Below are 17,626 nucleotides of genomic sequence, written 5' to 3'. Positions count from 1 at the left end.
AACACCGTTTGAGAAATCCTCAATAAACCTAAGGCCCCACTATAAACCGAGTTTATTAGCTTACAGAAACCTTTAATTCTGCAAGTATTTTCGGTTTATAACTGGTACTTAAAAAGTCCTTAGGTCTATTGTACATTCTTCCAAATTACGGAGAAAGGAAGTAGTTACCTAATGGGAAAAACGAAATAGTTGCCTAACGGAAAAGCTGGTTTTTCCCATAAACAATGTCGCCAATGAATGGTAGGAGGCTTCTTCCTCCCATTTTCATTCCCAACAGCGTTCATAACCAATCGGCATCGCACATCATTACTCTCATTTTCCTAACTAAAAATGTGAGCAACGAATCGGCGTTCTTGGTTTAAATGGGACACCCATACCGAGCTTTTTTCCGCAATCAAATCAGAACGAACTTCAGAGTTCCTTCGACTCTCACAGTGCCTACAGTTCCGAGAGTTCCTTCGGCTCTTACAGCTCTCAGAAATCCGACAGCTCCTACAGCTCTCACGGTACCTAGAATTCCTACAACTCTCAGAGTTCCTACACTTCCGGCTGTTCCTACTGTTCCGACTGCTCCTACTTCTACTGCTTCTACGTCATCAGGAGAGTCACTGTATTGGTTCTCATAACCAACGAACAGTCAAAGTTAACATATACATGGATTCTCTCATCTACGAATAATCCTTTTCTTCGCTACCTGTATCTTAATCGACGGCGTTACTACTTTGTGTGATTGTATAAAGTGTTGGAAATATATATTTTTATAACTCTGTGAATCACAGTGTTATACTACAACAACCACCCCTATTATCCTAACCGAAATAAGGAGATCGAACTATTCGTGGTGCCGATTATTACAATCGTAACGGAAATTTACGACTCCCGTTGACGCGTATTCTAGCGACCGCGTCTCCCCGCGATAGCTCGAAAATACAATTAGTATAAAGACAACATTCGCAGAGACGTTCGTACAGCGTATAAGTCGCAAAATAAGATCGTTGATAAATATTCGATAGATACTAGTCGATAACTGTTCGATAACTGTTATATAACTGTTAGATAACTGGTTGATAACTGCTTGATAACTGAATTCTTTTTTATTGCGTTTGTTTATTTATACTGGTCGGAGGAGAGTCAGAAAATTCAAATTCGTCTTTGTTTGACGGTTTCACATAGCGGCGACATTGTTTTGCCCGGAGTTTATTTATTATTACATTACGTGTATCCTAACGATCTTGATACTCCGAGACAACACAACAATATGATTTGAATTGTCCTCTACTCATGTGCCGCTACAGGTCTAAACAGTTTGAAAGATTAAGATACAAAAAAAGTCAACGACAGACGTGGAACCGTAAACAATGGTCGCTCACCGATGTTCGCTATAATAAGGTGATGATTTGTCGAAGAGCTATGGCCGTTGTTTGCCAATCGGGCCACGGTACCGGCGTCAACAATGTCGGAAACTGCTGAACGAAGCTGTCGATTTCCAAATGTTAGAAAAACAAACGAAACGATCGGGCCATAAGAAACGAGGCAAAAACTGTGATAAGGTTCTTACTGCCGAAACCTTCTAAGGATAGAACGGTTTAACGTTTCTTGTTCTTAAACAGTGCCCCTTAATCTACTTGAAATCTATGGAAACAAAGTTTATATTTTTGGTTTGTTTCGATTTTTTGGTTTTACATATATAAGACAGGAAAAACTGTTAAAAATTTGTTATGTGTAGGTTAAACGTCAATGTATTATTGACAGTGGAAGACAGGAGATATTTTCTTTGCTACTGCGAGGTACTTTTTTATTAATTCTACGATACAATTCATTCCAGGAATGATCATACTTCTGTAAAAGAACTCGTTACCTTAGTTTGATAATGTAAATTGATATGTCCCAATATTCTTGCAACTTGAAAATATATATTCTTCTTCGGTTTATCTTATAATGCTCAGGTAACAGTACATAATTAGTTAACAAATTTTGTATTTTAATAAATTTCAAATCACTGGGTCTTTTATTTTTGTTATCTATCAACCGTATTACAAATATGTTATGTATATGTATATTTTTACAATATTGTATGTAAGTAACCAAAAAAGAAATCTATGCTGATTTATTACCCGTGTATTCGAAAAAATCGAAGAAAAATGAATTTAAAATTTACGATAATAATCCAATATATTACAAATTTAAGTTATCAAATTAAAATAACGAGCTTTTTATAGAATGTCTGGACTAGAGAATAGAGAAGACTGAATTACAGAATTAGTAAAAAAAATAATAAACACTAAGGAAGAATGATAAATTCGGCTACTAGAGGAATAAATGTTAGAAATCTCTGTGATTGGCGACTAAACCGTTAGTTTTTTGTTAATAGGTATGGGCTTGTTCAGTCTGTTTATTGCGGCCACGCACGTCGTGTCGAATAGGTTATTGGCCGAGGCACATGGTAATCTCAAAAAATAAAAAATTTCTAAAACGCGTGTTATCTAATGCAAGTTACAATTTTTTTTAATTATAAATGCAATCCTTGAATCAGGAAGTTCCTCGTTGCGTCGCAGAAATGAATGGGAATGAGGTTCGAAGTTCTCGATAAAGAAAAGTATAACACGTGGAATTTTAAATGCGTGCGGTTTTAACAAAGACGGATGAATGGAGCGGCAGCTCCTTGGTACGTGAGCGGCAGGATTTCCAAGCGGGAATTTATGCAGGGTAGTGCAGCATCGGTGCAAGGTGTGGCAAGATAAATCGAGAACGATTTGAGAGCATATTTGAATTTTGTGCTCATTATTAGTCCGTTGGAAATTAAGCAGATAAAGAGATATGAGACTGTAAGAGAGATTTGATTAAAATTAAAGAACATCCATCAGTAAAAAGGGCCAATGTGAAAGGTCGTGCTTTTGAATCATCTGGAGTTGTTGAAAATGCAAAATGGTTATGGTGTGTGGCGAACGTTTTCGACGTTTCTTCGACGTGATGGATAAGTTAGCGCAACTGAAAATCAAGATCAATCAAGATACTATTGGTGGCATTGTCGTATATACAAGTCTGGAAATTCCCACGGTGATGGTAAGGCTTTTAATGATCGGACACTGTTGCTCGATTAGTCCCCAGTAAACCGCTTTAGTCGAAAAGTTAGAATTCATTGTATGACGTCATCGTGTAAAAATAGCCCCGACTCGGTTGTCTCTGTCTTTTTCTCTCTCTCCTTAATGCGGTCGCGTATTCGACTCACGGGCCGAGTAGGAAAAGAGATGAAAGCAAAAAACAGTACCACAATAATAATAATAGAGACAATATTTCGTCTTAGATATATGATTATTATGATTATATTATTATTATTTTGTGCCTAACTAATGTCTAATAAATATCATATAATATAAATACTTTTTTCATTTTTATTAAAAACCTTTGTAAACTTTAAAATTATATTATAACTTTGATTTTTCAATAAAAAATTTAATAATATTGAAAAGTTTCAGTTGTGAATAATATTCTGGACATGATATTATTTACATATATCATAGAGAGTATTAATAATTAAACAATTTTCTAATGAATAGAAAAACTAAAAATAAAGTTGCTTTCCAATATACGCGTGAAATATAAAAGTATTAAATACATGTGTACATATTTGATTTGGAAATTGTAATATCATTAAACTTTTCTGTTGAAAATAGAAATATATGTTTAATAATGATCCAAAATTAATATTCATCTAAACAGCATTTTGCTGTACCAAATAAAATACTGCATATGTATATACTGTAAATAAATAGTGAACAATTATGAAAAGTAGTTTTGTCATTAAGTAAGCTCAGTGTTTAATTTCTATTCTTTTCTTTCAATGCTTTTACCCAAGGATGACGTTAAATACGAAATCTTAACTTCACAATCACAAAGTTTTATGGTGGCTAATTTGTAAAGTAGAACTCCCAACATTAAAAACAGACGCGTGTGTACGATCGTGGTGATCATGCGGTTGCGTAGCGTATCCTACAGCTTTGAAAGCTTTCATTGTGCCATGTCTGTCCATGACGCATTGTCATCTCTTGAAACGTTGCAAATTAAAATTGTGGAAGAATTCGATACGTAGAGCGAAATGAACTTAAACGTGGAATAAAATGTGATGATGATAGCAAAATAGAAACGTAGAAAAGCACATCATCGCAAGAATTGTCGCGGAAAAAGAGGATCGGACCTGGAAAAATTGATATCGCGAAAAATGATTTTAATGTGAAGTGTTTCAGTTGCGGTATTTTCGGACATCTTGTGAAGGATTGTCAAGGAGTAAGAAACCAGAAATGACTGTTCGCCAGTGACACCGATAATTTAAGTTTATTTGCATTTTCGGACGTGTTGGTAAACAATGTTTCGTATTACAATGATAATGTGAAAAGTAACGTTTGGTGTTCTGACAATGGGTGTACATTGCACATGTGCAATAACGTCAAATTGTTTCAAGGCCTGATCACGGATTACATCCTGAGAGTATTGAATCTTTTTAACAGTGCCCATGCAAAAATAATGGGAAGAGGCATCGTGTCGGCCATCACGAATGTTGATGAAAATAGATAAGAGTTTCATCTCCCGGACAATCAATATTTTCCGATTTTCGACTGAATCTTATTTCGATAAGTAGGATTACCAACAAAAAACGCAATGCCCTTCTACCCGGGAAAGGTCTGAGGTCATTAACCGAGATGGTAGTGTTGTGCTTACCGCGACGTGAGAGAATAATCTTTATTCTGTAACACAATTCTTTGCGAATCGCCAAACGTTGAGTGCCGTAAAGTTTCAAAAGATGTACTCTTGTATTTTCGAGCTATCGCGGGGAGACGCGGTCGCGAGAATACGCGTCAACGGGAGTCGTAAATTCCCGTTTCGATTATAATAATCGACACCACGAATAGTTCGATCCCCTGATTTCGGTTAGGATAATAGGGATGATTCAGTTAGTATAACACTGTGGATTCACAGAATTATAAATTACGTATTTCCAACACTTTATATAATCACACAAAGTAGTAACGCCATTAATTAAGATACAGGTAACGAAGAGAAGGATTATTCTTAGATGAGAGAATCCGTATATATGTTGACCTTGACTGTTCATTGGTTATGAGAACCAATATAGTGACTCTCCTGACAGCATAGAAGCAGTAGGAGTAGAGGCAGTCGGAGCAATAGGAACAGTATGAGAGATGAGGGAACTGTAGGAACTCTAGGCACCGTGAGAGCCGAAGGAACTCTCGGACATGTAGGTATTGTGAGAGCCGAAGGAACTCTGAGAGATGTAGGAACTGTGAGAGCTATAGGGACTCTGAAGCTCGGTTTGCTGTGATTACGGAGGAAAGCTCGGTATGGATGTGCCCTTTGAACAAAGAACGCGGATTTGTTGATTACGCTTATTTGTTGCTTTTTAGTTAGGAAAGTGAGGGCAATCATCCGCGATGTCGATTGGTTATGTCCGATGTTGGGAAGGAAGATGGGAGGAAGAAGCCTCTTACCAACGTGATTCATGGGCGACATTATTTATGGGAAAAACCAGCTTTCAGTTAGGCAATTATTTCATTTTTCCCATTAGGTAACTACTTCCTTTCTCCGTAATTTGGCAGAATGTATAATAGACCGAAGGACCTTTTAAGTACCAGTAATGAACCAAAAATACTTGCAGGATTAAAGCTTCCTGCCAACTAATAAGACTCGGTTTATGGTGGGGCCTTAGGTTTATTGAGGGTTTCTATAATGATGCTTGGGCCTCAACGGTCAGACAATGAATGACGTCGCGCGGACCTTTTCATGCGACGTAACATTCTCCCCCGTTGAGAGGGCACCGATCAAAATTCTGTATGTGGGTGGTATCTGGTTCGTCTTAATGAGGCCGTCGTCGCTAGGGTGGATTCGATGATACGGCCGAAAGGCGGGTGCGCTGAGGGTATTTGTCTGTTCTGGAATCTGGTTCCCAGTGCGTGGAGGGCTCGTTGAAGTTCACGATCCAGCAAGTGTCGTGAAACAGCTTGGCCCATGAAGTATCGTGGAACACCTCGGCGCACGAGGTGCCTTTGAATAGTTCGCCCCAAGAGGTATCGTTGAATGAAACTCCGGTGTTGCATGGTATAGGTTCAAACACGTCGCAGGGTTTTGTGTTTGATTGGGGGACTGAGCTTCCCCCGATGATCTGCCCGAATTGAGTTATCTTGTCCCACGTGTTGTAGATTGTTTAGTGGTAAGACTTTGAGAAGGTTTCGCCTTCCTTGTATGGTATTTCCGCAACATCAGACCCGTGAAAGTATTGCATGTCATTTGGACATCCTCGTTCTCGTTTCGGCTGTGGAAGCGTGAAGGAGGTTGATTGAGGGAGAAGGCTGCCCCTGTTGATCCATCTGGATTGCGCCTTCTCGCTGATGCCTGATGGTTGTACCGGCGTGGTTCAACAATCCGCAAAAGACAAAATCAGAGATTTGCCCGACGTAATGATCTGTGGGCTTAGTGGACAAGTGTTGAGATCAGCTGGCGCGTTCTGGAAACTACCGACAATTAAATGATTAGTCATAGTGGTAATAACGTGGAGATTATCTCGATTTGGGTCACTCGCGTGGCTACTCGCGGCCATGGCGATGGAGAATTCTTCACGTTAAGTCCCGGAGAAAGACTCTCCGATATGATGTCCATGTCAGATGTAACATGTAAAGTGGTGTTCTCCGTCGGCGGAGTATAACCGTTTTTGTCCTGGACGTGATTCAGTTCCTTCCGGTCTTGCAGATCTGGAGCGTTCGAGTGATTCGAGACGTTTTGTGGAGTTTAATCAGATGGTTGCAATGCTGACGATGGGAACGTGGTTGTCGTCAAATCGCGTGTGGGTGACACGTTATGAGTGTCACGCGATGAGCTCCGCGTGTTATGCGACGGGATCGCCGTTTGAGTGGATGCGATGGTTTCCGTCGGCAGAGTTTGATCCTTGTTGTCCTGGATGGGATTCAGTTCCTTCCGGTCCAGGGGATCGTGAGGGGTTGGCTGATTCAAGGCATTTCGTGGCGATTTGATACCGGCGGCTGATTCACTGTTTGTCGGTCTCGGTGACGGAGCTTGTCGTGCGATACGTTGGTTACGTCTTAGCCGATCGTATATATCCTCATACTGCTCTTTGATTTCGAGATCGCGCGTTTGTTCTTCCGAGTCTAATAATTCTATCTCGAGTTGGACAGTTTCGAATTGATGCGTCGACTCGTGTTGGAATTTTTGGACCTTTGTTAAATTTTCATTGCGGTCCACTGTGGATGAGAACGTGTCATAGAAATAGGTCCAATTCTCGAGGGCACCGTCGAACTGAGGCAAGCGGATCTCTGGTAAAGTGATTGGTGTCGGCTCTGGTTTCACGCATGAATCGCGTGTTTTTGTTGTCGAGGGGGTTGTTGCTGGTATTTAGTCAAAGAGATCTAGGAGCCGTATGTCAATCTCCTGATGCTCTTGCGATAAAGAGGCTGTACGAGCAATTTCCCCCTCATCTAACACTTCTAACTCGTCTTGAATCGCGCTTATCTTCCCCCAGTTCTCGTCGAACGATTTGCGGCAAGATGTCAAAAAGTTTTTATTTATGCGTCCAGACTCTTCATATTCGTTGAGTTGACGCTTCATGTTTGCAAATCGGCTGACTAAGGCGTTTCGTCTCCGCCGCAATGTGCTGATCGATTCAGCGTGAGCCATATTTGATTTTAATAGTAGGAACGATCTTACCTTAATCAAATGGACGTTGATCTGGGAATCGGTTGTTACTTGCTACAGTGCGGCGTGGGCTCGTGTAGATGCTGAACGAAGGAGGTGTTCCTTTGGTCAGTTGACTAAGGTGTTGGAATGTGGATTTCACGTGACACTGTATAGCCACTGGTCAGTGCACTTTTTTAATGGCACGTAATCCGGCTCGAAGGACCATGTATTTTCGAGCTATCACGGGGAGACGCGGTCGCGAGAATAATCGTAACGGGAATTTACGACTCCCGTTGACGCGTATTCTCGCGACCATGTCTCCCCGCGATAGCTCGAAAATACAACTCTCATTAAAGAAACATAGGACATGGTCGCTAGAACCATAAAGAGGACAGTCATCAGGAGTCGTTTCGTGTTCTATAGCAAATGTACCACAAGTCGTTGCTAAGGAATATTCGCAGCATTGGAGAAATCTCAGCGCAGAAAGGACTTCCACAAGACTTACGCTCTGGTTGCGCGTCTGAACTCTATAAGATGAACTATCGCATTCGCTGCGAATCCGGCTATGTGAACAAGCGACAGAGTATTTCAATGGCAAGCTCGATGAGGAGGTCTACATAGAGGTACCAGATCGGATGAAGGAAGTCCTCCAATACATCGTCGAACATAACGAAGGGCAAAGTACAATTATTGCTAGGGATCATGCTGGACGAGATTACAGCCACAACATGGTCTGCCGCATGAAAAAGGCCTTCTACGTTCTGAATAGGGTGAAATAGGGTCGTAACCTAGGATCGTCACACTGCGTTTATCAGAAAGGCCAAGTGAAGCAGCTAATAGTCATCGTCATCTATATGAATGACATCTTGATTATGTGGCACGAATCTAATGCAGCTGCTCGGCAGAGGCTAGTAAATTTCTTCAAAATAAGTGACCTTGAGGAGATAAAGCTATGTCTCGAAATAAACTTCACCAGAAATAATAAGAGAATTTTCATGAACGGACATGGGAGAACATATATTAAGGATGTTTTCCAACAGTTTGGAATGCAATACTGAAATTTGGTATCGACATCCCTGAAGATCGAGGTAAGACTGATCCGAGGTGAATTGCGGCGTGACTTGAATGACAATCTGTTAAACTGTGCAACGATAACTCCAACGTGCAAGGGTGCAACCTCGTGTTCCATGCACGGACGAAGCACATCGATATTTATCACTATCTTGTACGTGGAGTCATCAGATCAGATCAAGCGGTTTTGAAACACGTCTCGTCCAACGGCATATCATCCGACGTAATGACCAAATCCTACGAAGGACGAACTACGAGCGCCGCTAGATCTTCTGGGTTTAACAGATAGGCCGAAACGTGAACAAGGGACTCGAGGGGTAATGTTGTAAATGTTGCTGTGATTAGCAAACCAACTATTTGGCTTTTTTGAATCCGCAAGTGACTTCATCTTGGAAGCCCCGTGATCGCGCATCAGGTGCCTCCTCGAAAATGATAACCCAAGGTCTCCTTGAGTTCTTTTCAAGCTCGTCTGTGCACCTGCTAATAAATTGTAATTGTAGCGCTATAAAATACCTTTGCTGACCTCTTGAATTGACGGTAACGAGTAACACTATAACATTTCTAATATTTTATTCTTTACAATATTGCTATGTTATAATGAGCAATATTTTTTAAATCTTTAAGAAAATTAAAAGATACATGCCTAGCTTCAAAACCAAATATAAAGTCATTTTTGGTAATATGAGATTAGTTGATAACGTACTGTGTTTTAAAACTATTTCTCTGTAATAAGTGAAAATTTATCGAATTATCTTATGATCTTCATTCGGAGAAATAATGCATATAAAACAGATAAAATTCATCATTTTAATCATTCCCGAAGTATACACATATCATATCAACGATTATGGGCCCACTGTTCCTATTGCAGTCTGTACCAAATTAGTCTAGTCAAATTAGCCCAAGAAAAAGTCAAATTCAACATTAAATGGTATTTGAAATGTTCTTACGTGAACTTATAAAAGTCGTGTTCGGAAATCTTATATCTTTGTTACTTAGGATTTCTTGCACGGGCTTTGCAAACGCTCTCCAAATTTGTCGGAAACAGATTTTTTGCATATAATGAATTTAATAATCGAATCGCAAAAAATTTCCAATAAAAATAGTAGATATGAAACATCTATTGAATAAGATGTCACACGTTAAGAATAATTAATTTCTTGAGCCGTAAATAAATTAGGAGCCATCAAAAATCGATACTATTTTCAATTGTCAATTATGCACGTAAAATTGATTATATAAAATTGAAACTTTGTGAAAATGTAGCTTTTGTTATTCTGAAAAAGTGTACAAAATTTCATCTTCAAATAGTTGTTAGTTTTTACAAGAAGCTATTTAGCAACTAAAAGACGTTCCTGTAGAACTTAATTTCTATAATTTTTGAAAGTTGTATATTCTCTGTCGAGTGTTTTTTCTATTATTGAATAGTTGCACTATCATATACGACTCGAAACTAATCGATTTTGTAATTTTTAATTATTCAAAAATGACGCCAGATACTATGTATCATTTTTTGTCATAGATAAAAGGAATAACTTCTGCAATTTTGATCGTTTTGAATTTACACATGGATCATAATGAAGCTAATATTTTTCCATGAATTTTAAAAACTGTCTTCTTTCACACCAATTGGGAGACGAGATAACTTTTTTCTAGGAAAGGTCACTACAGTCTTAATTTTCAAGATTAAGAACTAAAAGGTATACGGAAATATAGTTGAAATAAATGGTAACAAAAAAGTTATATCATAAATCATACTAATTAAAAAATGGGCCAGTAAATAATTAATAAAACCGAGGGATGTCCGCGAGATATGACCCAATCGCAGAAATCCATACGAGGATCCCTAAGAATTGATCTGGCGCATTCAAAATGGATTGACGTTCATTATTTTAATAACTAACAGTCGAAATGAGACGTTGTTTGATATAGCTATAGGAGAGTTCATGTAGATATTTACAAATTCACATGCATTATACCGCACTAATACTCTTCGCGTTATATTGTATTAGGTTGTCCGATATACACCGAAATTTTATACACTAAGACAGAATTTTTTCTTACGTTCATGTTCTAGATTCTTTTTATGTTCTAGATGTTTTTATCTCCTTATCCACTTATATCTTTACGTGTTTATATTATTATTACTATACATTTATATTTTTATACTTTTATACGTTTATATCTAGAAGTCCACGAAATTTTGACTCTCTTAGCAACAATAATTTTATGAAGTCATTGAACACTTATTCTATCGCTTAAGAAATTAACAGTTGCCTGTAATGGTCAAGGACATAGGACTTTTCTTGTTTTTAGCTTTCTATTCCAGTATGTATTCGTCGAATCACAACACTTCATAATGTTTTATTGCTTACAACGATCGATGGGTAACACCCGTGAAGTTCTCGTACATCCCGCTCACGGGTCGCATTGTACACCCCCACGCCTATAATGCGGAAGTGATCACTTGCAGAAGGAGAATTACTACTCATATTATATAGCCCTTACGAATTCGGAAATATTTAGATAACCTTCCCGGCGCGTCTTATTTCCATCAACATGTCTCGTCCGAAATGTCATCAAATATTTTTCTCGGACGATTTGTTACTATTTATTCAGACATACGTACTTACTCAAATTCACTTTCAAACTAGAAAGTCAGAAACATTTCATAGTAAACACGTTCAGTTTACATATTACAATCCACTTAAAATAAATCTAATAGCTTTTTGGACTGAAAAATAATCTTCGTCAGTTTTCCCTTCTTGACACAAATAATCTTACCTGCTACATCCTTTTGAGCCTAGGGTCTCAAACATTTGATGAATCTCTCGAATCTAGCATAATTTAAAAATGAATTAATTCCAGAAAAGAAATTTTCCTTTGTTTACATTCAATATTTTACTTTCGTCATTAATTTATTATTAATCATAACCATTGCCTCTATATAAAAATTATAACGAACATGAATTAAATTATTAAATTATAATTATTATTAAATTATTATAATTATGAATTATTATAATTATTAATATATATTAATAATAATAAATTATTATAATTATAAATTATTAAATTATGAATAAAAATTATAACGAACATATATGAAAAACATAATTGTTGTAGTATTATTAAATAACTAAAGACTTTTAAGAATTGTTATTGTAATTATGCACTTATTCCTGTCTGTATTATTCAATCCCAATAATTTTTACATTTTTAATATATATATTAATGATAAATGTTATATTCTTATGCACTTGTATCTATTTTATTCATGATCTTATCTATCTATTTACTTATATTTTTTCTATTATAAACATGTTTTATCAGTATTAGTGGACCTATAAAAGATTAAATCATGTATAATTTTTGATGTCATTTTTTAAAACTACAATTACAAAATCAATTAGTTTTGCGTTCTACGCAAATAATAAAATAATAATAAGAATAGAAGAAATACCCGACATCAATGCTATACGATTACTGAAAATTGCAGAAATTATGTTTTACGGAAACGTCTTTTTAGTTGTTAAGTAGCTTTTTCTGCAAAAACTAATAAATATTCGGAGATGAAGTTTTCGACACTTTTTAAGAATGACAAAAACTACATTTTTACAAAGTTTCAACTTTATATACTAAATTTTACATGAATAATTGAGAATTGAAAATAGTGTGATTTTAGATGCTTTTTGATCATTTCCAGCCTAGTGAATTAACCAATCTTATTGTATGATGCATCATTTGATAAATATTTTTAACATCTATAATTTTTATTCTAAATTTTTTGCGATTCGATTATTAGGTTCGTTGTTATATGAAAAAACCTGTTTCAAATAACTTGGGAAATTGTTTACAAAATCCGCGAAGGAAATCTTGAATAGCAAACATGTAGGATTTGTTTCAAAACATGATTTCTATGAGTTCACGCAAGAAAATTTCAGATTCCGTTTAATGTTGCGTAAAAAGCTAATTTGATCAGACTAAATAGGGAAGAACGAAACACGCTCATTGGTCATAAAGCATGATTTACGAGATAATTCTAGAGGAATTAGAGCGTAACAACAATCCGCATATTTATTTTTTTCTATACACATAACAGTTGTCCACGGTGTTTATGCAGGGTTAATAGATCGTGCATATTTCACCGGACATTACTGAAAGTGTAAACAGATCATGGCAACATGCACACGTTCGTCAAATAAATGGCATCATGTTTGAGATAATGTCGCTTTGATTGATCGAGGCAAGTACACTTCCATACCGGTTGTTTCACTGAGTTTAGAAAATACCAATCCTTGTAAATTCAGTATATACATTCACCATATAGTGTAACTCCACTTACTTCAACGAAATTTTAGTTAGTGACCGATCAAATGAAGTCCTGTTAAGGTTGAATTTACTTGTCTGAACGTGAATTTCTTTTATTTGAATGAAAGATCATAGATGATAAAAAGAATCAGTGAAAAATTGAGTTTTCTAAAACCAAATTCTATGCAGTGACTGCAAAATATATTGTCACGTACTCTCATTTTTCAACGAAACGACTTTTTCTTTATCAGATTCTATATTTTATTTCATAGTATCAAATTTTTGCAGTTTATGAAAGTGCTATTAAATGATACGAAATTTAATATACTTGAATTTAACTAAATGGTATCTAAATGTTATAATAAATACAATGGCATGTTAATATTTTTTGTGACTACTGTAGGTTTGTGAGAGAAAATTCCTAGTGCTTTAAGATTGAACTAGATTGAAAGATCTGAACATCTTAAAATTAAATAATACATCTCTGAAATCTTGAAAAAACAGAATCGTAACTAATATTGTGACAATCAATATCTTTAAAATATTCAAGAGAGTAATAAACATGTATTTAATCTCAAATTAATAAAAAGTGAGCTTTAATAATATGGAATTGATTAAATAAGATGGAATAATATGGAATTGGACAGTATCCTGAATTTTAAAATTTCTCTGCTATAATACAAACACGATAGAATCATTTTTACTGTTCCCTACAAATGAAAGTGGAGTGTAAAATATAGCGATTTCGCAAACCAAACAATGTATGTTCTTTGATCAATCTATTTTACATAATAATATTCGTTTATTGACTTTAGGTTTCGTATCTTTATTATAGTTTTTTTTATGAAGTGTTTATGGGCCTAAGTTTATATAAGGTCTCTTCTCATTTCTAAACATAGAACATATTGATGAAGTTTGTCTTTTTTAACTTGGCATACTCTACATACAAAAAAGATAAAATTTATTTTTACTATATAGTTTCATGAATTCTTTATTAATTTGATATTCTAGTATCCCAAATTATGGAACATTTTTTCATATTTGTGATTATTATTTAAATCACATTTTTATACCAGCTTTTAGGATTGTCCCATTCTTTATAATTAATTCCTTTATTTCTTTTTATGTATGGAATAAAGATCTTCTGTTATAAAAATTACAAACAAACTCTTTCCGTGGATAATATCGTTGTGAAATGTACGATATTCGAGTTAATTTACCATGCACATTTTATTTTAATAATAGACTAGTATCAAAATTGTTTCCTTAGTGTTAGGCAGAATTAAATTAATAAAAATTTTGAATCTGACAACCGTTACAATTTTATTCGAACTGAATCAAATATTGTTTTCGTAATTTATTGGCAATACAATACGAATATGTGCACACAAATATAAACAAATATGGGATAAGTGTTTTACATATTCGTTAAAGGAAATTGTTTGATGAAAACCAACATAATTTCAAAAGAGAATACAAATAAACTACAGAAACTGAAAAATGCGTTACCAGGTAAATTATCGCTGACAATAAAATTTTTGACAAGTATTCTTTAATATTTGGTATTTCTATTATGTAACTCTCAATTTATTTAAGATATATGAAATGATTTATCTTAGATAAATGCATATTTTTCTATTTTTTTAAATTTCAGGTGAACATCATAAAATAGACAATTTTACTTCGTCACTCAATATTTAATCAAACTTTTTCATTAAGGATGCAAAAAGTATTCAAAATTATCTCTCTTTAAGAAAAATTTATTGTATCTAGTATATGGATTATTAAAAGTATTTTTATATCATGGTTATATGTATACAGTTTTAAAGAATTATGTATTTAATATTTTTTTGATCAAATTTACTTTTTGTAAATGTAATTTTACATATTTATATATATACATAATATATACATAATAGTATACATAATACTATTATGTACGTGTTATAAATATGATTCTAAAGTACCGAAAATCTGCATCCGTATACATATCCGTATCTTGGCAAAATAATGTGTAAGTTACATTGTTTATATTTTTTGAACATGTTGTGTTTACACAACTTTTATGTATTATTTCACTGCTTGGTTATTTCAATCCATTAAAAATTAAATAAAGATATTCTGACCACGAAAACAAGTATTATCAACATTTTCTTGAAATGTCATTTACCCTCAGACAATCTATAAGATCTACTAAAGGATATAAATGAATCATTCCCAGTGGGAAGTTTTACAACTCTTGAAACATCATCGCGATCTTCCCTGATGACATATCTACGTCGAAGTCTGTGTACGAAAAAAACTTCATGCATGTGTTTCTGACTTTTCGTATTAACTATTTTTTTATGGAATGCATTTTATTGAACCTATAAATAATTTAATAGTAGTTTTCGTAACAATTCACACAGAAAATTCTCAATAAGAAAACTTTAATTTGCCTTCATTTAAACAAAAAAGGAATAAATAAAATAAAATATTTTTTGTTGTAATAAAAGATTATTATATATACATATTTATCTTAATATAATAAAAATTAAAAATTTTAATATAAACACTTTTATATTTTCATGCTACGTGAAGATTATCTATTTTTTATATCGACATACTTTAAGCTTTTTATTTATTAAGAATTATATAATGTTAAGTAAGAATAAAAGAGTTCATTAGACAATCATTGGAAAAGCAATAACAAGAGCTGTAGTATAGTTAGCAAGCATTCAATACTCCCGATCAGCAGGAGGTGGGTAATTGATTCAGACCCGTGTTCCTAATTGATTAAAATCTTCCCTGCCACCTGCAGGTGTTCGTGATATACGAATCGTTATATAAAAGCTATATATGTAACGAATCTCACATTTAGATGAAGAAGCAAACAGTTAAACAATCAATTAACAAACGTACATAAAGTTAAACATATTCTATGAAATTTTGATATGAACGTTTATGATTTCAATCATTTTGACATTTTTCCTAAATGGCTATAACGTACCTAAGTAAGTAATGGAAGATTTACATTTGAAGAATACAGATACAAGAAGAATGTGACAAGTCTATTTAATTTCTTAATTTCGAACGACCTGTTCAGTTCATGAATATAAACATTCTCAAGTAGGTTATACATCTATGAAATTTTTCAAAAGATCAAGTAAAGAGTTTTTTCTTGAACATTCGATAGACTGTACAATTGTATACAGTTACTCACTTTAATATTCGAACACATTTTAAAACAGATACGGCTCAGCAACTTGATTTTTTTTTAGAAGTTAGTAAGATTTAGTTTATTAGATAACGTAGAAAATTTTGAAAAAATTGCAATTGATTGAAATCGCGAAGAAATAAAAAGATATGTTTTGATACTGCATTCGAAAAATATGTAGATTTATGTCAATCATGCTAAAAAATTTTATCGAAACCGCTTGTTGCAGAAACAAGTAACAGGCACCAGAAGATATGAAATGGTATTAGATTTATTACAGTTATAGGCCAAAAGTTGTGACAAACTGCGACTTTTGCTATTTTTAACTGCACGTAGTTCATGGCAAAGTTAGTTAACTAGGCATGTACATAAATCGATACACCGGCAAATTGAAATTCAATCATTTTTCAAGTAACAAATATATCTATACTAATTCTTATGAAAAGCGCTATAAATGGAAAGCTCAATATTGTATATTACAACATATTTCATTGTTTGACATAGTTACTGTGGTTTGAGTAGTAAAACATTGCAGAGGTGCATTTTACGCATTTTACACAAGTTTTTAACATTTACCATTGAATAATTTAGTTGTCATTGTATGGTTATAAATTGAATAATATGTATGTTCAAATGTAAAATAATGTGAGGCAACATGAGTATTATGATGAAGTCTAAGAGCGATGTTAGAAAATACAGTGACAAAATGATCCAAAATAAAAATAATAATTGATTCAATGCAAGTGCTGGATAATAAAGCGATGTAATGGAAAATGTAGAAAATGGTATAACAAATATTCATAATGTAACAGTGAAACATTTAAATATTTATTACAAGTTTTAAAAAAATGAAATATTTAATTTTATAAACTATTAAGTTTTTCTGATTTTACCTTACATCTAGTTATATAATGACTCCAAAATTGAATTTATCCAAAAATAACATGAAAAGGAAAGAACGTAATTACATTTTGCAAGTGTATCAATCTAGAGATTGAGATATCTATTTCTCTTTCTTCAATATTGTCGGGTAGCAATAAACCGTAGGGTCTTGCTGTTTCACTAAGTAGTAATTCTAACGGACACGATTTAGTCACACGATTGATGGTGGGTCTTGCCATGACCGCCCGGTCGTTTCTACTGTTGTAAACATATTTTTCAGCGTACCCATGATACGTCCTACCTGCCCATTAGCTCTACTAGCACCGGTTGCTATTAAGTGGAGCTTAATTTGTTTAGCTGGATAGTAATCCTGAAATTCTTTAATCAACGAACACTCCGCTTCAGAATCGAAGTAAAATGGAAACGACTCACTCGACTAGATGACTTAATGTACCAGTTGAAGCT

General features: G+C 34.5%; 1 long non-coding RNA gene across 1 annotated transcript; it reads left to right on the top strand.

Moving 5' to 3' along the window:
- Positions 1–1,369: 1,369 nt before the first annotated feature.
- On the top strand, positions 1,370–3,378 carry LOC125385511. The gene is made up of 3 exons (XR_007224899.1): positions 1,370–1,787; positions 2,372–2,443; positions 2,534–3,378. It is a non-coding gene; the product is annotated as an uncharacterized LOC125385511 (long non-coding RNA).
- The last annotated feature ends 14,248 nt before the right edge of the window (positions 3,379–17,626 follow it).

Source organism: Bombus terrestris, chromosome 7 (assembly GCF_910591885.1).
Source record: "Bombus terrestris chromosome 7, iyBomTerr1.2, whole genome shotgun sequence".
NCBI lineage: Eukaryota > Metazoa > Arthropoda > Insecta > Hymenoptera > Apidae > Bombus > Bombus terrestris.
Note: the sequence above shows the minus strand (reverse complement) of the source record. Positions and strands in the feature narration are given on the sequence as shown.